The sequence below is a fragment of the Camelus ferus genome, chromosome 2 (assembly GCF_009834535.1).
Source record: "Camelus ferus isolate YT-003-E chromosome 2, BCGSAC_Cfer_1.0, whole genome shotgun sequence".
Lineage (NCBI taxonomy): Eukaryota > Metazoa > Chordata > Mammalia > Artiodactyla > Camelidae > Camelus > Camelus ferus.
The window spans coordinates 56,060,771-56,083,769 of NC_045697.1; the positions used below are offsets into that span (position 1 = coordinate 56,060,771).

The window sequence follows — 22,999 nt, forward strand, 5'->3', positions numbered from 1 at the left end:
GAGGCGGGGCCTGGAAGCGCGGGTCTGAGCGCTCTGGACGCGGCTGCCGCGGATGAAATCGCACCCTTCGTCTCGAACTAACATTTGTTTTCCGCTTTCGCTAGCTTTTTCCCTCGCTCTCCGCCTTCTCTGGTTGCATTGTTTGACATTAGCTGCGGAGTGCTCGGCGACGAACCTGCCAGTGGACCGAAGCTGGCTGGGGGGCTGGGAAGTTGGAAGCCGGGGGGTGAAAGGGCGCCGAGACCCTCGCTGGGTGGTTGGGTGCGGCTGTGTCTCACTTGAAGTGCGTGTGGAAGTGATATTCCGGGCTTGAAGGATTGGGAACTGTTGGGAGCGCAGTGACAAGGATCTCGGGAGCGGTGGGGCTTTTAGAAACCGTTATTTGAGGCCAGGGATGGGAAACGTTGTGGAGGTGGCTGAATGCTTTTATTTTGAGAGAAAGTGCCTTCTGGGAGCTGTTATTTAGGGCATCACCAGCTGCTATTCCGGGGTGGGTGGTGAGAGCCGTTATTTCTAGAGGGAGGGGAATGGCGTAGGACGAAAGGCGCCCCACACTGTGGGATGCCCTTCACTTTGGGGGTTCATAATCACACTGAGGCAAAAGTGGAAGAAAGCAGAAGGTGGGATGCCGCGGGAGGGGGAGGAGGGTGGGGGTGTGTCGCCGCCAGGAAGGTGCTGCGGAAACCCTCTGGTCACGTCTCCCCATGTTTCCGTGAGGGAAAAGCCCCGCTACGGATCCTGGAGTCCCCAGCTCTCCTCCCCACCCCCAATCCTGCGCTCTGGACCCAGAAGACTGTCCCCGCCTTGCACCGGGAGAGTAGGGCTGGCGCGGGAGCAGCACCTGTGCGGCGCTCGCGACTCTCGGAGCTGCTCTGAGCCCCTCGGCCTGCGGGCTCTCTCTCCCTCCTCTCACACGGCCGGACAGCGCTCAAAGGCGCATCTCTCTAGGGTCGGGGGCAGCACCTCAGATCCGGGTCAGGGCTGCGAGAAGCCCTCAGCTCCACCACGAAAACATCGGAAACCCTACCCCCTCGGCTGGAAGACTGGGGTTTCGATTTGGGGCTCCACATCCCCCGCGTGAGGCACAGAAACTTCGGAAATTCCTTCCACTCGTGGGGCAGGGAACACTGGACGGGAAAGATGAAGCAGCCGCGGCGGAGTCCTGTGTGTCCTCGTGACTTGCACGGGTTGTGTCTTGGCTGTAGGAGAAGGCGCTGAGCTGGTTTCGGAACGCTGCCAGCTCCCCAGCAACCGTGTGAAAAGCAGGGCAGATCGAGACTCCTCACCCCACTCCATGAACTTCTCTGTTTAACCTTTAAATTTATTTTTAAAAATCTGATTTAAGAATTATACGTAGATCCATCTATCTACCTACTACCTACCTACCATCTCCCATGCTTAACCCAAGCAATCTGCGTTTTTTACCTTCCCGATAAAGTTAAAAAAGTATTTTCTGAAGTCGTAGTCCTTTTATTAGCATCTCGTGTTAGATTCATTATGCTAGAAGTCCGAAGGATTATGACGGTTAGGAGTCCTTTTATCAATTTACTCCACTGAAAGGGGCATACTGGTTTGGATTTAAAGAGTAATTGTAATAGTAATATAATCTATCCTTTCGTGTTCCCATTAGGTTTCAGTTTCCCCACCTTCCCCTCGCCCCCAGGTGTGATGGGGAAGGGGCTTATCTAGAGGTATAAGGGAGTAAGTAGCTCTTGGTTAGAGAATGGGAAGAAATGAAGTCTTTGGGAGGGTGGCGCTAAATGGGAGCAGAAGTAGAGGCTATTCCGGGAGGAAGAGGCAAAAGGAAATGGAAGCAAGGAAATAGCACTGGTCTCCTAAGGTGTTGTAAGCGAAGCTGGAGTCTTGTGGAAGGTAGACTGGATGATATTACAGACTTAACAACCACAACTTGTGTTTTCCTTCCCCAGTGAGTCGAACACGCAGCAAAACTTGGGCTTTAGTGAGATGGGCTCTAACCAACAATGAGCTGAGCAGTACTTTACCACCCAGTGTTCTGAAGACACTAAAAATAAAAGCGTGTCTGTCTGAGGCACATTTTGTAAGTCTTTATTTTACCTAATTAGAAATAAAATTTTACTGTGTACATATTTCATCTCATGCATCCCCACTGCCCAATGCAGTTTCCCATCTTTCCATTAGTATCATCCCAGACCTTCAATATTTATGTTCTTCTCCTTTTTGTTTTTCCCCATGATACTGCTATTCTGAATCAAAGAACAAAAATATAAGATATTTATAACAGTAATCGGTTTGTTTATTTAAAGGTTCAGCCTCGAGTTTTTAAGTTTGTTTTTGACTGTTTCTGGAGGGACTTTGAAAGATCAGGGGCAGAAAGATTTGATGTGTGCACTGACTCCATTAATAACTTGCTCTCATACACTTTGCTTTCTGCAACCTATTGATACCTATAGATATTTCTCATACTGTAGTGTATATACACATCATATATGTGTATGATATGAATGTTTCCATTATGTGAGAAAAAAATTTGAGGCAGATAGAAATAAATGTCAGTTTACATATATAATTGGTATTCCAGTCATTTTAAAAATTTAAGTTTGGTAGACATAAATAAGCAGAATTGAACAGAAGAAATAAAATATGTATCTAGAATATTGGACTGATATGAAATGAATGTTGGAATACACTGGATAATAAACAACAAGAGGAAAATTTACTCTTTAGACTGAATTCTAAGATAAGGTAAATATATCTTTAATTGTCTTATTACACACATTAGGCATAAAATAACTTGTGGAAGAAACCTTTGAACTACAATGTGATACACAAGACTTTCGCTGTAAAATAATCCAAGGCATATATAAGACAAAAAACTTATGTATGATCAAGCAGGACAAATATTAGCAAGTGTATCAACAAGTGAAAATTTTAATAGATTTAATAAGAGGAGCATGTCCACTGTTATGAATATTAGAGGTGGCCCTGGACTTATTCAGTAACTGCCACTTTTTCTGTCTGGAGATATATTTGTAAACAAGCATTATTTGACAAGTGCTTTTCGCAGCAGGGATTCTTGGCCAATTACTGCTGAACAGCTCTGCATTGAAAATGATTCACCCGCAGTGAATCAAGCTTAATTCATTGAAGCTACAGTCAGTAATGTCCCAGTAAAGTGCTTCTGACAGTTGTCAGCAGTTTATATTTGAAAAGTCCAGTTTCTTGTCTCTGAATGTTTTGTATGTTTGAGAAAGTGGGATGGATGGGACTCTGGGGGAAAAGAAGCACACACGTAAGGGGAAAATTTGAGGGGCTTAACTGTTTGAAAAACATTCATAAAATGTAACTGTTTTCAGTGGGAAGAAAGAAAAGGAAGAAAGTTTGTTTTAGGGTTTTTCATGGTTTATAATAGGACCAGGCCCATAAAACGATTGGACAACATAATAGATTTGTAAAACTAAATGGCTTTGTTTTGTGGTCTTGTCATCCGGTTGTAATTCATTTCCTTTTAAATAAAGAAGCAGGACCCCATAGAAAAAGGACAGTAAAATTATTCCCTCACCAGGATGCTACTGAGCAAAAAAAGAGAGCCATTACCCCTATTTGAATCATAGATTGTTGGAACTAGGAAGGCACCATGAAGAGTTTTGGCTTTTTACTTTATAAACCATGAGTGGAGAGCAGAGGCTTGGGTCTTGAAATTTTAAGCCTTTTTTGAGGTAGACAAAGATCTTCTTGGGTGTCAGGGCAACTTGTAAGAGGATTTCATTTCCTCATATTAGGCAGAGAAGAGGTTGGACAATTCCTGCATTTCTAATGGGTATTTCTCCATCAGTTGAAAACATTATTGTAATATTGTCACTTTAAGTATTATTAATTCTTTATTTAAGCCTACAAAGGGTATAACCGGTATGGGAAATGGATTCATGTTTTTATGCTTAAGAAATGTATTATTTGCCACTATTTATATTACTAATACTCTGCTCTACAAAATGTGACCATTTAGAGTATTTATACAAGAAATATCAGAATGAGACGACATGCTATTTATAGACAAACATCCCCAAACTATTTAACTAAATATTAAACATTATTCAGTATTGCTACTGTTGAGAAAATGACTATGCTTTAGTTATTTTCACTGCATTTTTGTTTTTGACTTGACCACTTAAATCTCCTTTGTTATTTGCTTCAGTGGCCAATTAACTTCTCTTTCATTTGGAAGAAACCTTTCTACCTTTGACTGTAAAAATAGAGTATAATATGCATGATTATATTAACTAACTATATTCATTTTTTCCTTTTGAGTCAAGCTTAATGTTCTTTTTTAAAAAGAGAAATGTGCTGTTAATATCCTGAAGAAAAACTACTGTAAAAAGTATTGATAACACTTTATACTTAATTTTTTCAATTTAAATTAGCAAATACTTTTCATTTTACTAATGAGTAGCTTGAACTTCAGTTAGCAGAGGTATCTAATAGTTCAAAGATGATTATGGCATATTAGTTTTCATAAAGCATCAAAATTAACTGAAGTTTGAACATTCAGCCTTGCTTATAAATCATTAAAAATTGATTGCAGTATTCATCCTTTTGTTTTCTTTTCAGTAGGGGTGACTTTTAACTATAAAAACAATAGGAGAGCTGAAAATATAGTTCTTAAAACCTTAGAGACTGAATGATTCTTGCTGTTCTCGTATCTCTGATGAGTATATATTTATCTATAAAACAGAATAGTTCCTACTGATGTGCTCTGCTGGGTAAATACATGTTTAGTTATTTTATCAAAATTTATATAATCAGTTGGTTAGGTAGTGATTTCCTCAAAGGAGTTATCCTAGCCTGTTGTATACATAAACACACCTAGTGGTATTTTTAAATGACATTTTAAAATGTATCATATATTCTATTGCAGAGTAAATGGTATACTTGTTTCTATGAATGTATACAAAGGAAGTTAAAATATAAAATGAATTCTAAAGGCTTTGTAAACACAGATTAAAATAGTCATATTTTAAACAAAAAGTTTAATAATACATAACTTTAAAATAGCAAACAAAATAGGTATATTCAGTAAGGTGTATTTGATTTAGGAAATGAGTAACGTGATCTATTCATAACATTTTTCAAAGCACTATATAACAATTAGAAAACTGGAAGATTTGACCGTTGTTTACTATGAAGATTTTATCTGAATTATCAGTTTCATTGAAAATGTAAATGACCCATTCTTAAGTATTTGGTTTTTAACTTTCAAAACAATGAACATCAGTACTTAGGAAGTCTCCCTTTATCATATATTTACTTTTCCCTTTTTAGTTTCTGGCTTTCTAGACATTTGTTTATTCAGAGTTAATAAAATAGATTTTAAAGTGTTTGAACAAGACAAAAATTTACTTTTGAACAAGAAAAAAATGTTTAAGAATGTTAAATCCAAATTTTGGACAACAGCTCACTTTTTATAATACATTTGGTAACATATGCAAGGTATTGTGTTAAAGAACTTTCCATAAAAATAAGGATTACTGATGCCATAAATTGTACTATGAAATAGCTATTTATAAATCAGATTACAAATAGATAGTGGTACAAGTATTCTTGAGAATTAAAACAATTGAAATTTGCATCTTCTGACACTATAGATTTCACATGTGTAGGATTTATTCATTTCATTTATTCTGATCACATAAAATAAGAGGTGGCTGCAATTTAAAAATTTTATATGAAAATGACAGAAGAAAACACTTAATTGAATGATTTAAAATGTAATTCTAATCAATGAACTTCATGAGAGGTAGAGATTTTTAAATTCCCATTTAACTTCTTTCATTACCATCTTAAACAATTCTTAGCCAATATAATATGTTAGTGTAAAGCTAAAAATAAATAAATAAAAAGAAAGAACGCTGTAAAGTATATGAGAATTTGAATTGTGTTTGGTGAAATGTGTGGAAAATTATGGTCCTGCTCTTTTTTTTGTCTTCTAAAAGCTCAACATTGTCATCTAGTAAGTCTAATGAGAATCTCAGGTGTTAACAAAGTCGTAAAATAAAACTGTAATTTAGTAGGTACACCACTTGGAGTTTCTGAAAACTCTGTGGTTTAGCATTATAACATTTATTAGCTGCCATTTCATGTCAGTATACTCTTAATGATTTTTTTTATTTTTAGCAATTTAAAGAAACCATAAGGAGTCATTTCTATCATTTAAAAAATGCTTGAAAACCCTCTAAAAAAATGTGAGTTTTGTCTTTAGAATCCCATTAACAGTATATTCAGTTAAAGAAAACCTAGTAAGCTCTGTTCATAAAGCTTTATTCTAGTTCTTTTTTTTTTTCCTATAGTTTCCTGTGGGTTTCGCAGCTACAATCTCTGATCAGTCTATGTGTTACTTTATTAATATCATTTAAGGTATTTCTTAAACTATTGAAGAACATACAAAACTTTGTGGATCAAAAGTCAACCCTAGGTCATGCAAAAATCTGTATCTGTATCTCTCAGTGACTCAGTGTTCATGGCTTTAATTGTTGTGCATTTAATAAGCAGAATGCAGGACTGAGGACTGTGTGTGTGCATGTAGACACGTTTTGAAGTGTGTGGAAAGGTTGTGGTGAAGCTGGAAGAGAGAATGGAGGGGGGGTTATGTCAAAATGATATTATAAACTTGATATTAATAAAAGTCCTTGGGTTTTGTTTTTTATATTTAACAAAAATACTATACCTGTGCACGCGTGCGCACGCACACACATACACACGCACATTCTAATTTTACGTTTGTTTTACTGACTCTGAAAATATAAATCCCTAATGGAAGAAAATAACTCTTTAGTTCATTTTATTTCATCCATCTAGTTCTTCTTTTCTTCTATTTCCCTATAAGTTCTGCAGTTTCGTTGAGTCATGTCAAATGCTTGTGGTGTTAGACACCCCACAGATTAAATAATTAGGATTTAAGTGTCTGTGATGATTCTAATTCTGTTATAGTTGCTGGACTATTGCCCAGGCTCTCGTCTCCATCCATCACACACATCTTCGGTTCTAACTAAACTGGGCCCATAACTCTGTTAAGTAAATGATCCGGTTTAAAAAAAAAAAATCAAAGAGCCAAAACTGAAGGGTTGAAATAGTTTGCATATGCTTTGTGAGATAATGTTCCTATTTGGAAACATGTTTCCGGCTAAGTATTGGAAGATTTAGAGAAAATACAGCCTGTTCTTTTACTCAGAGATGGGTAGTGTCTTTTTTCTTTTATAATAATTTCACATTCTTATTTTCGTTTGTCCCGTCTCCCTTTCCCCTCTCCCCCTCCTTTTCTCCCTCCCTCCTTCCTTTTCTCCTTCCTTTCTCTCCCCTTCTCTTTCCTTCCTCCCTCCTCCTGGTCAGGTACTCCATTTATGCAAAGTCCAAGCAAGATAAGAGGTTAAAAGCCCACCCAGGCCTGTTAGTTCCAACACCCAGCAAGGAAGTCATGATTCCAGATTGGATGGTCAGACAATATAGTGTTCTGTTAAATAAAATCATGGGACCCAGTCCCTAAAGTTAAAGAGTAGTTTGTATCAAACAAAGTCAGATTTTTTTTTACTTAATTCTTCAGTCAGAAGTACAAAACTTTAAGGTATGTCTGTCAGTTTTGCGTTTCTTAAAAGATAGCTGTCTTATGTACTTTGCACTGGCTGTCTTTTCCGGTTTCAGGATGCTAGGTAATGGTTCCCCACCCCCACCCCCGGAAAGACAACTCAGCAGGTAGACCGGGCTGGCGAGGTTCAGCCCGGGTTGGCAGCAGCAGGCGCTCTATGAGCCGCGTGTGGTCCACACCCAGACCAGCCTGGTGTGCTCCTCGGGCAGGTGAGACCGACCTGCCAATTTGTGGAAGGTGATGACGGACTCTCTCCTTCCTACACCCTAGGCAGTGTCGTGTTGCTGTTACAAGGTGTCTTGTTTAACGGGCACAACCAACCTTCTGAAGAAAGCAGAAAATACTTGGGATCTGAAGGATTTTAACCATGTCTAGTTTCAAACCATCATATTTGATTTATCTGGAAGTGGGTGTGGGGGCAACAACAACAGAACCATTTAATCTTTCAGATTTGGAATTACTGTTTTTTGATTTAAGCCCACAAAAGCCAGAAGGGAAAGGATTAAATGGTAAGGAATTACAGAAAAAGAAACAAGAGAAAACCAAATCAAACCTCTGGCTTTGAAATTCAAAAAGGAACTAGTCTTGTTTCATTTTAAGTTTTTGTTTTCTATGTTTTGTGAGGGGTTTTGCTAATCTCCATCATTTACTACATCTGAATTCTGTGGACAGTCACTTTTTTTTAACCTCAGTTTATTTGTCTGTAGTATGGTACTACTTACCTCATATAATTGTTGTGGAGAATTAACAAAATGAGATAATTTTCTGATTGGTGAGCACTGCTTATAATGTGAGTTGTGGCAGTTTAGCTGGTTTAAGTTCTGCAGAGTCCACGTATGTTAACACCTCACTTGCCGGTAAGGACTTGGCTATAACAAAGCATCAGGTGCAGCCATTTTGTGCATTTAAGTTTGTTGTGTGAAGAACCATCCTTAAGAAGAATACAAAAATATTTTAGTTTTGCAAGTATAGCAGAAATACAGACTTAGTGAGCACATTACCAGTGCCACAGTGGCATGGAAGTGGCCCAGGTCTTTGAGGACTCTGTGGCTTAATTTTAATTAACTTCACAATAACTGCCTCTCACTGGGTAGTGCAGATTGGGGACCTGTAAAGGCCATGAACCGAGCTCTGCCAGGTATTAGAGATGTGTTCTTGAATCATCCACCTCGGATTCTTCATAGTTTAAGTGTTTTTAAACATAGTTTAAGTGTGTTTAACACACACTCAGAGGGATATTGTGAAGATAAAATAATAATAATGTATAGTGTGTACGTTGGTTAGTAAAATTCCTAGAGCAAACAAGTATACAACAAATGTTAGTCCCTGTGATTCCCTCACTACTAAGTATGGAGTATTTGAGATAAGCTTTCACAATCACAGGTTATTGTCTTCTTTGCATTGGATGGTGATTAAGGGGAATCTGGGACAGAAAAAGAGTCTAACAAAAAGAATTGCATATGCAGATTTTCCATAGAGCTATCAAAGAGAAAAATCAACCACATAATGTTGTCCTAATTTTCAGCTGGTTTCCTAATTATTTAATAGTGAATACTGGGATTTGATTAGGAAACAAAGGGGAGATCATCAGTGCAAGGATCATGGGTTGTAAGTGTTGCCTTTTACCTCATCGTTCCCCAAGTAAAGGTCAGGTGTTTCTTAGCCACAAATCGTATCGACAGGTATTGTCAAATGTTTTGGCTATTTAGTACTAACATAGTATGTTTTACATATATATTTAACATAATATATAATATATATTCTTTAAATGACCTATGCAATGCTACTGAAAGTCGATTAATTGGGAGAATTAAATTCTTAGAAGTTTCCTGAAACATGTCTCACACTTATTTTACACCTCTATTTTAGTTTGAAATATAAAATTTTCTGATCTGTTCAGTTATATTCAGAGTTGAAAATATTACTTGGAAATATAATTGAGCTTTTACATTTTTGAAAAGGTCTTAATACAATTCTGTGAGGCTTACCTTTTCTTATGTAAGTAACATAAACAGGTATGAGGAAATTTAGAATGTACTGTGTTTACATCTGCTTGTGAAATGTATGTGTGCATTTGCACACATGTGTGCACCCACCTGGATGCAATAATCATAGCTAATATTCAGTATTGATACACTATGTGCCATACAGTATTTTAAGTGGTCTGCATATACATGGATTTATTTTACTCAAAACAAGCCTAGGAGATAAGTATTATTATTATTCCTATTTTACACATGAGGAGACAGGCAGGGAACAATTAAATAACTCGCCCAAGTTTACAGATCTGAAAGTGGTAGAAATCTGTACTCAAACCCAGGCAGTCTGACTCCAGCACTGCTCTTATCAGCTTCTGTCCACAGGGGAAGACTGTTGACCAAAGGCCTTCACATCTCCGCAGGCACTCTGCCCTCCCCGTCCAAATAATGGCTCATTCCACAGACAGTAGAAGAACAAAGTGCATATAGAAATTCATGGTGAGTCCTGAGGATATTCTCATGTTCACGTTCACTCTTATCTCTGATTATTTTCCCTCTCACTAAATACATGGTCAGCTTGTCATCCAGCTCTTACACACTGATGGACCCCTCATGTTGACATCTCCCCTTTTCATTGCCCAGAACTCCACTAGCACAAGGCAAGATTTCTTTCTACACATTACCTCTCTTCTATTTCAGGCCATATTTTCTTTGGTTTGTAAATTGTTTTCTGTTATTCTAGTATATAAGCAACCCAGATCTCAATCCCTAACCCAGGCTACACTCTAGGCCTAGCTGTATACACCCAAAATCACATTCAGAAACTCTCCCCCATAAAGTTCTATGTATTGCTCATTACTACCCCTTGCTCTATTGGGATTAGAGGACAGTTTTGAAAATAAAGTTTTGCCTTAAATCATGACATTATATTTTTTAGGCAACACTATTTTATTGTAAAAAGTGAGGACACTGAAATGTTCCATGGATTCAGTGGAAAATGTATTCACCTTTGGTCTCCTATCCAAGGCAACCTCTTGGGTGCTTTTTTCCTTTATATACATGGTTATATTAAATATTTTATAATCACTTTTATGTAGTTTATACTATTAAAATGCTTTATAGTTTATGAAATGTGCTAACTTACCTTATTTCATTAGAATCTCATTAAAAAAAAACTAGGATAGATTAGACAAATCATTACTATGAACAAAGGAACTGAAACAAGAAAATTTGATCTAGTGAAAAATCAGAAGAAGTTTCAAAGCCAAAGTCTCATGACTGCAGAATCAGCTTGCCACTTTAGGAAGCAGTGGGCAGAGTGGTAAGACTCCAGGCTCTGGAGTCTGCCTGAACCACTTAGAGCTGTGTGACCTTGAAAACCTAAAAAGCTAGAAAACCTCTCTGTGTCTATGCATTCTTTCCTGTAAAATGGAAATATTAATACATTTTAGAGGTGTAAAGATTAGGTTCACATCAGAAAAATGTTTTGTAAAGGTTCTGGTACACAGTAAGCATTTTATAAGTGTTAAATATTACACATGCTAAAAAGTAGTGTGAGTTGGCACTCTGACATTTAGCAGGGTCTAATTTGCTACATTAGTTAGTGAGTGCTGTCTAATATTTATTGTACATAGAAATACCACAAGACGAGCACTTGACTTCAGTTCAGTTGCTCAAGCAACCCTTGTTTACTCCCTAGGTAAACACTTCAGTGACTCCCCAGTGCCCTCAGGGTAAAATCTTAACTCCTTGAGCCCAAGTACAAAGCTCTGCATGCTTCTGGCCCACCTCTCCTGCCCCTTCCCTACAGTCCCTGCAGTTGAGGCTCCTGTGGGGCGGGGAGCCCTGCTCTCAGTGCAGCTGGATTCTAGATGCTCAGTAGGAAACACTCAGCTCTTTCCTGCACCTAGGTAAACTTGATCTTTATGCCTCCTTATACATGGTAAGACTCCTCCCCAATGTCCACAGTATTCTGTGCCCATTCTTTTTCCATGTGTTAGCATTTCATGCTGAGCTAGAATTGAGTTTTCCCTTGTTTGTACATTTATGTTATTTGATGAGAATAGAAATCGCTGTAAAAAGTAAACTTTAACCAGAGAAAAAGCACTCTTTTGAACTGAGACATCCCTACTAACAGAGATAGTATGATTTGGAAACCAAAGCAAATTAATTCCAAGAAAACTGGCAAGGTTGGTTTTTGTTTTGGGGTTTTTTTGGGGTTTTTTTTGCATTTACTAAATGCATCAATATGAAGAAAGTTTTGCCTGTCTGTAGACGCAGTGAGAGCCAACCCCAATGCCTGACCATCTGTATGTACCAGTAAAGTATGTTATACTCTATAAATTTATGCTTAAGGAATAAATGGTATTAAGCAACTTCTTTGTTTCTTTAAAGACTCTGTCTTTAAACACGCCCAGTCTCACCACATTATCTTTCCTGATAGAGCCAATGTAGCTTTTTTCCTAAATTCATAACTATAATAGAGTTTAGAATCTCTGGTAGTAGGGAGTCTCTTCTAAACCGAGATGTTGCCAATTAAAAGAGTGTATGATTTGCCAACCAAAAGAAATTAATACCAAGAAGTTTGGCAGTAGAATATTTTAGATTTACCAAAAATATCAATGAGAATAAAGTTCTACTGAGATTTGCAAACCACTAGGAAATAAATAGTATATATCCTGTAGTTACTATCTCTTTGTGATTTTATCAACTGCTGTTTATTCCCCCTCTTTCTTATGATAAGTTCTCAAAATTCATATGACTTGAGGCATTGTCAGCCAACATAAAATAATCTTTTCTGCTTTAAGCATGACTTAATTTTACCTCTAGAAAAGCAATTAATATAAAACATCTGTTTCTTAATGGTTTAAATTTCTTGGGAGGGGATGAATTTACTCTTTCATTTGTTCTAGACTTCCTGGATTATGTAGACTGTCACTTACTTTATGAAGCACTTTAGATTTACAACTTGTTAGGAATTCTTAATATTGCAGGGAAAGTAGGAAAATGGATACCATTAACCATGTGAATAGAATAACATTAAAAATAGATTTATAAAGGATAAAGTTTATAATGTAATGATGAATGGCTTTTTAAGTATAGTTTGGTTAATGTCTGATTAGTGTATTTAATTCTAACCAGTGTCTGGTAAGTATATTTAAGTAACTATCCCTCTTGAGCATGTTTTTTATTTACTCTAAAAATTCTAATAAATACATCAGAAGTACCAGTGAGTTAATACTGTATTCTACTGAGCTGAGAATTCTTTGAGCTGAATCTTTCTTCTAGATAGGAATAATAATCATGACAACAGCTCTGAAGACTGTTACCACATAATCTTTAAGCCTCACAACAACCCTGTGAGCTAGATATTATTATTTCAGGTACTGGTGGGAGATTGGGTTTGGGAGAATTAAGTAAATTGCATTGGGGCACACAAATAAGACTGACAGGAAAGGTACCAGAGGTGTTTGATGCTTGAAGTACTTGGCTACACCCACTATCTAGAGATTACATTTATTTAAGTATATATAAGTATCGTGCTTTGTATTTTGTTTATGCATACCATCTTTCAAGGAAGGAATCGTGTTTTACTACAAAAATCACATGTTTTATAAGAAACTCAATTAGTATAAGAATAATATAAGTAAAGTATATTGGGACATGAAAAACATACCAGCAAGACAATATCACTATCATCAATGCTAAAGCAATTGAATAGAAAACTTAAGTATGAGCTTTGAGTTACACAGTTCTCATTTCCTGGCAGAAAACCTGTCAGTTCATCAGGAAAAAGCATTTTTGTCCTTACTCTGGGGTTTGAGAAAAGCTGGCCACAGTGTTGTTTGTGTTTGGGGTATTGTACAATGCCATGATTTATAATTTGATTAACAATTTCAAAAAAAGCAGAGCTGATTTTCATCTAATAGGTTCTTATATGAGTCATTGTTGAAAGCCAAGGACAACATATTAGAAGTGGTTTTCAAATTTCTTTTTTTTTTAAGCAGCAGAAACTCTCATTCAAAAGAAATCACTGTGGAAGCCCAATACGTGAAGCAGATAACAACAGAATAATTGGGTTTCCTGGCTGTGTTTTTACCTCCTTACTCCCTTCATCTGCTAATGCCTCTGAGACAGCTTTTTGGAACCACAGAGGCCATTGTGGGCTCAGTGTGAAAACCACTGTGTTGAAATATAAAAGGAATGATGTATAGAAGATCAGTGTGCTATGATCCTGACTTGTGGCTTTCTAACAATCTAGCTAAGAAACAAATTATACTATCTGGTAAACTTTACTTTGAACCAATAGTTCCTAATCCAGAGGTGCTCGTCAGAGCCAACCTCAGAACATTGTTAAGTATACAATGTCTGGACTCTCCTATACTCATGGAATCGAAATTCATTAATGCAAGTCCTGTGGAAATATGTAAGTTTAGAACTTGCAAATCTGTACTTTTAGAACATTTATAAATGATTCTGATTTCAAACCCTGTTAAAGAACCCTTACTCAGAACAGAGCTACTCAAAATGGGATCTGTGGTCTGGGATTGGTGCCAGTCTGCAGCAGTATTAATATAAAGATTAAGAGTTAGCTTTTCCAGACTCTTACTGCAATTTGATGTTGCTGCAATAATCCAGCTGTGCGATAGGTAGATTCGCCTCATTGAACAGGGCATAGCCCAGCTCTGATGCTGTCTGACTCAAATTAAGTGAGTATAAGAATCACTTGGTGGTGGGGACTTTCTAAGATGCAGTCTCCTAGGCTCCACCTAATATCCTAATTTTGTAGCTTTAGGAGGAACCAATGGATTTATGTTTTTTAAAAACACTGCATAATTCTGATACAAGTGATTGAAACACCACACTTTAAAAAAACATTGAGTGTATATGTGTATATTATACATTATATATCACTCAGAAAATGCTATATAAATATTCTCTATTATTAATCTCAAAAAAGAGAATATGAAAACGTGTTAAGGCTAAAAGTGGCTTGTATTTTTATTAGACAACACTATGCACAATAAGGACATACAAAATCTTAGAGAATTGTCAAAACTCTATAGATATAGAAGGATTAGTTCACAGGTAATGTAAATTCAAGCAAATGTCTGTTCTCAGGGCTAAGCATTTGGAAGGTTGAACAATCAGCCGGATACTTCCTGTTTTATTCACTGATGTATCCCTAAGGCCTAGAACAGTTCTTGGTACTTAAGTAGATGCTTAATAAATGCTTGTTGAATGAAAGAACCCTCATTCATTGCAGGTGCCCATAGAACTTGAATAGAAGTTGAAACAGTGAGCTGGAGTTTTTCCTCAGTTATTTATATATTGTTTGTATTACATTGGATTATATTACATTGAAGATAATATAAAAAACTGTCCAACACTGACTTAAAAGGTAGAGGACTTAAAAAAGTTTTGAGAAAGAAGTTTCAGGGTAGATATCTGGTGGTTTGAGTTCAGTGGCTTAATGATGTCAGGACAGGTGTCCTTGTGACTTTTTTGGCCTCACTCTCAATCTTATTGCCTCCTGGTTGCAAGAAGGCTGATGCATCTTTAAGCATCACATTCAGTTCAGAACAAGAAGAAGAAGGGAAAAAGAAGAGCCAAGAATCACGTCAGCTAGACTATTCCTTCCTAAGACAACAAGATTTTCCCAGAAACTGGCAAGCAGATTTCTGTTTTTTATAGCTCACTGGCCAGACCTATGTAACAAGGCCCCTCAGTTCAGTGGAGGCTAAGATTATAGAAACATGATGATCATTATTTGCTAAGGCCAGTCATGACCCATTGTCTGGTGCTAGGCACATTGCCACTCCAAACACAAGTGAGTTTCTGATATTAAGGAGGGAGAAAGCATGTGAGTAACTAATGGGCATAAGATAGCACCTGCTACCATAACATTGAAGAGTGAAAATACTTTTATTTTATTTTACTTTATTTCCTTTTTTTCTTTTCCTTTACACATGTTGTAAAAGGATAAATAGTCAACCACTGAGGTTATATTTTGACCAAAACCAGATTTTAGGCACCAGGTTAACTAGGCAAAAATGATTGCTACTAGATCATCAGTCTGGTACCCTGTAAAGATACATAATTTATTGTATTTTAAAAGGCTGACTTAAAAATTACTTCCCTGCTAGCTACTTTGAAATGGATAGTTAGAGCAGGGTACTAAAGTGTTTATGTTCAGTCACCTTAAATTAGTGGGCACAGTATTTGTTTGTACTTCTGTCTATATTGCTTTATATTTTGACTAATTTTTGATGATAAGTCATTATCCAAAGATTTCTTATAATTTTTTTAAATTTTAGGTAAAAGAATCTTTCTGTGGTGTTTACATCAGAATTCAATTTTGACTAAGCCACAAGACTGACTGACACGGGGATAATGACTCAAGCTGCCAGCAAAATTTGGGTCATTTCTCATTTCACAAAAGGGCCACTGGGCCACCCGGTTGTTTGCTTGTTTTTGGAAATGCCATCACCTTAAATTCAGACTAAATTTGTGCAAGTTTTTCTCTGTTTCAGTGCATGTTCAGATCTAATCATCATTTATCCGACCCTGAAGGCTAGAAAACTAATTATTATATAGATTGTTTTGCAGTTTGGTCTATTTCAGTCAAACGTTAGGGGCAATCAGGGACTGAGGTAAGGATTCATGCCAGGTGAAGAATCAGCTTTGCATACATTTTCCATTCTGTTTTTATGTACTTTTTGACATCTAAGGACAAAATATATTCAGACAAACATATACCCTGTTTTGCCCCAAATAGCATAGCTTAAAGCATAATGAAAAACAAAATAAAAAATTAAGAAAAAAAGGTTCATTGTTACTGTTTTGCTTTCTGAAATCTTGTAACTTACTGTTGGAAATTTGACTCTAAATTGTGATTTCCCCAGAAAAACTAATATTTGCTATGTTTAGATTAAAAGATCTGAAGATTTCCATCTTATATACAGTAATATTAGTGCATTAGGGAGATACTGGCTTCTGTAACATGTTATTCAAAATTCATTGATTTAGTAAAACTCATTTCTACATAGAAATTAAGAGTTTCAAAGGAGAGAACATTTGGATTCAGTTCAATATTGGGGCAAGTGTGATATAGAAGCAAGAGAAAGAGTTTTAGAGTTAGATGGTTTTGGATTCCAGTTATGAGCTTATTACCTCCGTAACCTTGGACCACTGCCCCATTTAACTTTTCTCAACTTCAATTTCCTCATCTGTAAAATGGGGAGAATAACATACTAAAGGATCGTTGTTAGGATTAAGTGGGTATAATGTTTATTGAATACAGATACATATAATTTTATTAGTTTTCATCACTGATATTACAAAGATGAAAATTGGGACCCTCAAAGTAAAATCACTTCCACGAGCTGACACAGTAGCAAAGCAGAACCATAGGACTAATGAATATTCTCGGTGCAACAAACCATTCTCACAGAGAATTGTGAATAAGCACATTTATTTCAAGATTTAGGATTTATACTGCTTTGTAAGGAATAGCTTCATATGTTATCCACATATATTGTGGCGTGGAACTGAGCGGGGGTTGAGTGAGCGTATTCTGTAATAGGATGATTTTCAAGCCCATTATGTCATCTAATGTTGACTTTTCTCTTTAAAATAAAAAACAATATGTAAGATTTGACAAGTTTGGTTACCATACCCGACAAAGTAGCCACTGAAAACCGTATGGTTTCGCTCTTTTCATGCCATGTGTCCTGAGAGCGGAGCAGACTGCTCATTAGTCACAATTTAGCTGTCAGTGGATTTCAGTGTTACCTTTGCCTAAACACTTTGTATGGACTAACCAGTGGATACTAATTCTCAATTCCCCTTTGCCATCTCCCTGAGTTTGTACTTTTAGAGTATATTGACCATTCAGAATCTTTAGTATGAATTTCTAATTGATTTTTGCTTCCCTTAAAGTTGTATGCTTCATAATATGAATATTCTACTCCTCAGTTTTCAAAGAAAGTGGCTAAAACTTCTTTGTTTATGATGATGAAAACTATTTTGAAACAAAATGAACAAAAAGAGGCAAAAAAAAACCCCAAAATGAGCAGAGGTGAATTCATTTTTAAACAGATAATTAAAAGCAATGGTTATTCCTCCGAGGCAACAATGAGTATAATATATTAAGATTGAAAGGGAAAACAACAATCATCTATCTTTGATATCACTTTGAAGATAAACAATCTGATAGTTTAAGTGACTCAGTTTGAAATGTCATTGGAATTCTGTAAGTAGAATATGGGAAGTATCAAGACACGATAGAAGGAGAATAGACTTCGGGAATAAGAGAGACTGGAGTTTGCCTTCAGATTCTGCCACTTCACAGTTGTATCAGTTAGGATGTCTTCCTCTGCAAATAGCAGCAAGTCACTTCCCCACTGGATTAAGCAACAAAAGTGATTATTTCCCGTATAGCAGAAAGTCCTAAGAGAGGCAAGTTTCAAATTTAGATGGATTAGCGACTCTGTGATATAATTTGGAACCGGATACGTTTCATCCCTTCACCCTGCCAACGCTGATCTGTAGGCTTTGCTCGCCCGCTGACTCTCCTTATTTGCTCTAGATGGCTGCATCAGTTCCAGGAAACACACTCGTGCCCAGCAACTTTCAAGGCAGCCAGGAGTTTCCTTTTCTGATGTTTTCTTCTCAAAAACTCCTTTCCCTTGCAGATCACCTTCACAGCTCATTGGACAGAACTGAATCAGTGGTAAGGCCACATAATTGAAACTGAAATAATAAGTTCAGCATTGCTAAACTGTGGAAAGAGAAAGAGGGAAAAACCTGAATGAAACTGGAGAAGAAAATAGAGACCAGTATTCTGGAAGAATTTATATTAAAAACAGTAAGACACAACTACAAGGTTTGAAGTAGGGAAGTGACATGACCACATTGGTGGCTTCAAAAGGTCTTTCTGGATGCAGTATTTTGTAGATATCTTCAGGATTTATGCCTCTCTATTGAGAAACCAGTTAGGAGATTTTTTCAAGTGAAACTTTATGGCAAGGATACGACCGGATTGGTTATGCTGTGAAATGAAACAGCAGGCAGTTCAGAGAGTTATATACAGAACAGAGTGAGAATTGGGATTTGGTTACTGATTCAATGTGGAGATAAAGGTGAAGGAAGACAAAGGTGACTCAGATTTCTGGATGGAACATCTCGTTCTGTGGCATTGCATTCACTGAAATAGGGAACATAGGAGGAAGATTTTTTTTTTTTAACAGGGAAGATAATTTGTTCATTTTGAGACAAGTTGAATTTGGAATGGCTGCATGTCATGAATGTGTTAATAACTAGGAGACACTTTTATAAGTGGATAGGAATTTCAGGAGAGAGAAATGGACAAGATACATGTATTTGAGGGGTTATTAACATTTACATTACAATTGAATACTTGGAAGTTTGTGAGCTCCTCTACAGGGGTCCTTACATAGAAGATACATGAGAGAGATGGTAATTTCACCTTTAAAACCCAGCAGCCAACAAACAAAAAAATGAATATCCTAGTCATTCTCCAACCTGAATAGTCTTATTCAGTATGTATGGACTGGTGCCAAGACATTTGTTCTTTCCAAAACGTTCTTTTTTTTTTATTCCTGTTTTAAGTCCTAGTCAAGAATCATTGGTGTAGAATGATAAGTGAAGACAGTCCACAAAAATAAAGTATTGATCGAAGCCAAGGTTTGAATGGTTGTTAGAGGAAGAGTAGCTTATAATGGAAACATATAGCCAGAGAGATAAAAGAAAACCATAGAAATATGTTGCCACTGAAGGTGAAAGGTGAGAGAGAGTGTTCGTGGAGGTCATGACCATATGCTAGCAAAACGTAAGGAAAACCAGCAAATCAGAGCTCCATGATTATCACAAGTTTTCAGAACCAGTCTTCTAGATTTTTCTCAAGCAGTGTTTGACAGCCATGATTCATGTACAAATAAGTAAGGTAGGTTCATTCATGATTAGGGTTTACTTCATGACCTTTGGATGTGCTGGGGAGATAGGTGGCTGTAATCAAGGTAGTCTGTGTCTAGGCTCTAAGTGAGGGACTTGGTTGCAGGAAGCTATAAGCAAGGCTCATGATCTGTCATGAAGGCCCTGGGTGTTGCCTCATATTTTCTTCCTTTCTTGATTTCCCTGCTGGGGCTCCAAGTGAGACTGCAGACTGTCAGGATTCTGTTGATCCTCTAGGTTTTTGAGATCATTAAATGAAGGAACATGTATAGGTTGCCTGGTAGAGCACCTGACACATAGTAAACACTGAATACATTCCTTTCCTCATATTCTTTCTTCTTTTTCTAAGAAAGGTTATACAATTAAGTTGCTCAGATTTGCAAAAGAAATGAATACTCTCCCATTCATTGTCTGTGGAAATACAGTTGGTTATAGATTCTTGTTTTCAAGTAAAGATGCTAGAAATCTGTGTAACACACTAAACCTAAAACATAATTTTTACCAAATTTACAAATTTACTTTTCCAATGGGAAACACATGGCTTCTTTCTCTGCACTCCTTTTGCCAACTGTTCTTTGTTCCCTGCAGCAGTTGTCAAATTATAAAATTCAGCCTAGAAGCAAGAAATCACATCTGTGCTGAATGGTACCATGGAGAGAGGCTGGACAGCTGTATATCTGGGGTTTATTCCCACAGATTAGTTAAATGTGTGCTATAATTGAATCCGGTAGCTTTTCTGATATCGTTAAATGGAAATCAACAAGCAAGCATCCATCAAAACTCTCCTGTATTCAATGCCTTTAGGGAAGATTACCATCCTATCTGCTACGAATCCAGATTATTCTCTCTACACTGTGGTGGAAGTCCGACTACCATTATAATTGTGTTTGTTTGTTGATATGAAGATCATAGAGGAAGAGAAGCAATATAAGATGAAGACCATGTCCTGTGACTCTTCTTCACCTCATGTCATCGAGGATCACACTTTTCTTTCAAGGCGTTGCCCGCTGATGGCAATGGGACTGAGTAACCTTGAGCTGTCATCAAGACACATTCATCCCAGTGCATCATTGTCCTTTTTTTTGCTTTTTGTGACTAATGTTGGCAAGATATTAAGGAGGAAGTAATGGAGTCAGAGTGATTCACAGCAAGTTATGAATATTTGAATATTATAACCATTAAAGAGCGTATTTGAATACTTAACTCCAATTAATCTTTAATTGTTAGAATGTGTGAAGTTGAGGCCTTAGAAGTCTTTTGGTGCATATTCCATCTTACTCATTCTGCCCTCCCCTTGTCCTCTTGAATCCCAACAAAAAGTGTAGTTAGCAACCCTCTGGCTTTTCTGAAAGTAAATTCTTTAAAAGCTTTTCTATGTTTTTTTCAAGAAAGCATTAAAATTATTAGTGTGTAGTAATAAAAATAAAACATACTTAATATTAGTTTGGATTGTTTCCTATTATAATCTGTTATTTGGTTGGGCAGTTAACTGATTTTTACTTATTAAAAAGTTCCTGTATTCTGGAGTCTTTCTTTTCCCTGCATTAACTTTAGGAATTTGCAATAGACTAAGTACTCATTGACCTCTGTAGAGTTATTTCTCTCAGAGAATCAGTCTTCTTAATTACTGATTAGAACACAAACCAATATGCCCATCTTCATTGTAATTATACAATGGCTGAAGGAAAATGACCTTGAAGACTGTCTCTCAGTTTAATGGTGTGGTTTCATTTTAAAATATAAATAATAGAATAAAAATATTTTCCATAAAATTTCTGATATCTAATTAATGTCTTTCAGAGTAACTCTGGTATCAAACATTTCCTCTAATTATATTCATTAGTGGCTTCTCCTGGACAAGTTTTAATTAAGTTGTACAACGAAGATCAATTCTCATTTTGTATTCATTGCAGTTTACAACAAGCATATACAGTTCAGAACAATTTAATTACTGTAATTGTAGCACAGAAGATACTTAGTGACTGTGCTCCATTACTGCCAAACCCCCTTTTAATAAATTCAGTAATGAAATTGGAAAAGGAAATTCTGAAAATTCACATTTATATATAAGCTATGTCTAAACTGGTTTTGATGTTAGTAGCTTAAGTAATGGAGGGAATGGAGGCATTAATAACATCAGTGGCGTAGTGTTTTTTTCATACATACCATTATGAATATTGAGAAATTATTAGAGTGTAAATAAGAACACTTGTAATAATAGTTACATTAATTACTAAAAATAATTTAGGGATGTTAGGTAATCAGAATACTCTATTTTGTCTCTAAATAAGACTTCAATTTTTATTACTTTCATTTCCTTAAATAGGAGTAGTATTTTGATTCATAAGGAATGCTTCTGAATATGTGAACTTCTATTAATGAAGATTGTGCTACAGGTGCATTTTACAAGGAAGGTAGAGATTTTCTAGCAGCATCATGGATGTATACCAGGCTTTCTCAGCTTTGGCACTAGTGAAATTTGGGCCAAATAATTCTTTCCTGGGGAGTGGGAGGACTTTTGCTGTGCATGAAGGAGGTTTAGTCAGTTGCAAGCCTGGCTTCTCCCATGAGATACCGGTAGCAAATACTCCCTCTACCTTCCAGTTTTGACAATCAAAAATGTCTCCAGACATTATCAGATGCCCATGTTGAGAACCACTGATGTGTGTTGATTCAGCCACACCCTCCTGATCTGCCCACTGACCAAATGATTCATTCATAAGACAAATGGCTATTCTGCTGTTCTGAGGGCAGGCTACGTTCATAGGCATGAGTCAAACATGGTGTTCTTTTAAGGGAACAGTACAACTCTATGTATTCCCTGTTTTGGAGATTAAAATCAGATGTTAATAAAATGTTCAATAATACTACCTTACCTAGATTTAGGAAAAGGAGAATCAGAGACGGCTTCCTGGAGAAGGCAATTCCTGAAATACATTTTGAAGGACAAATGAAGAGTTAGCATTCACAACAGGAGAAGGGTATTTGAGATAGCTAAAGCAGCACATGCAAAGCTTGGAGGTAAAAGAACACTCTATCTGTATCTGTCTATCTACCTATTTAATTTTAGATGGATCTAATTTTAGATAGTTGTTTTCCCAGAGGCATCAAATCTCAATTTTCTCTGCATTATATGAACAAAATTATAATATAGTACTCTGTCGGTAATTACCTACAACACCTAACTTTTCTCTTTTTTCTCAGTTTCCAACTTAGTAATGGTATATGTAAATATCTGCTTTGCATTGTGAATTTTTTTAAAATCATTTGATTTTAGGAGGAAAGCAATTTTAGACAGTAGTGAAATGTGACATACATGTGTTTCCTGTAAACCTCCTAATCCGTTTATCTGAAGAAAACCTTTTGACAAGTTCATCAAAAGAAAGATAATATACATTCCTACTGTTATTTTCATGTGTTCAGTAATGTA

The 22,999-nt window shown here is 36.6% G+C and overlaps 1 protein-coding gene across 9 annotated transcripts in view; it reads left to right on the forward strand.

Moving 5' to 3' along the window:
- EPHA5 (EPH receptor A5) overlaps positions 1-22,999 on the forward strand; it is a 313,192-nt gene that overhangs the window by 1,039 nt on the left and 289,154 nt on the right. The window lies entirely within an intron of this gene.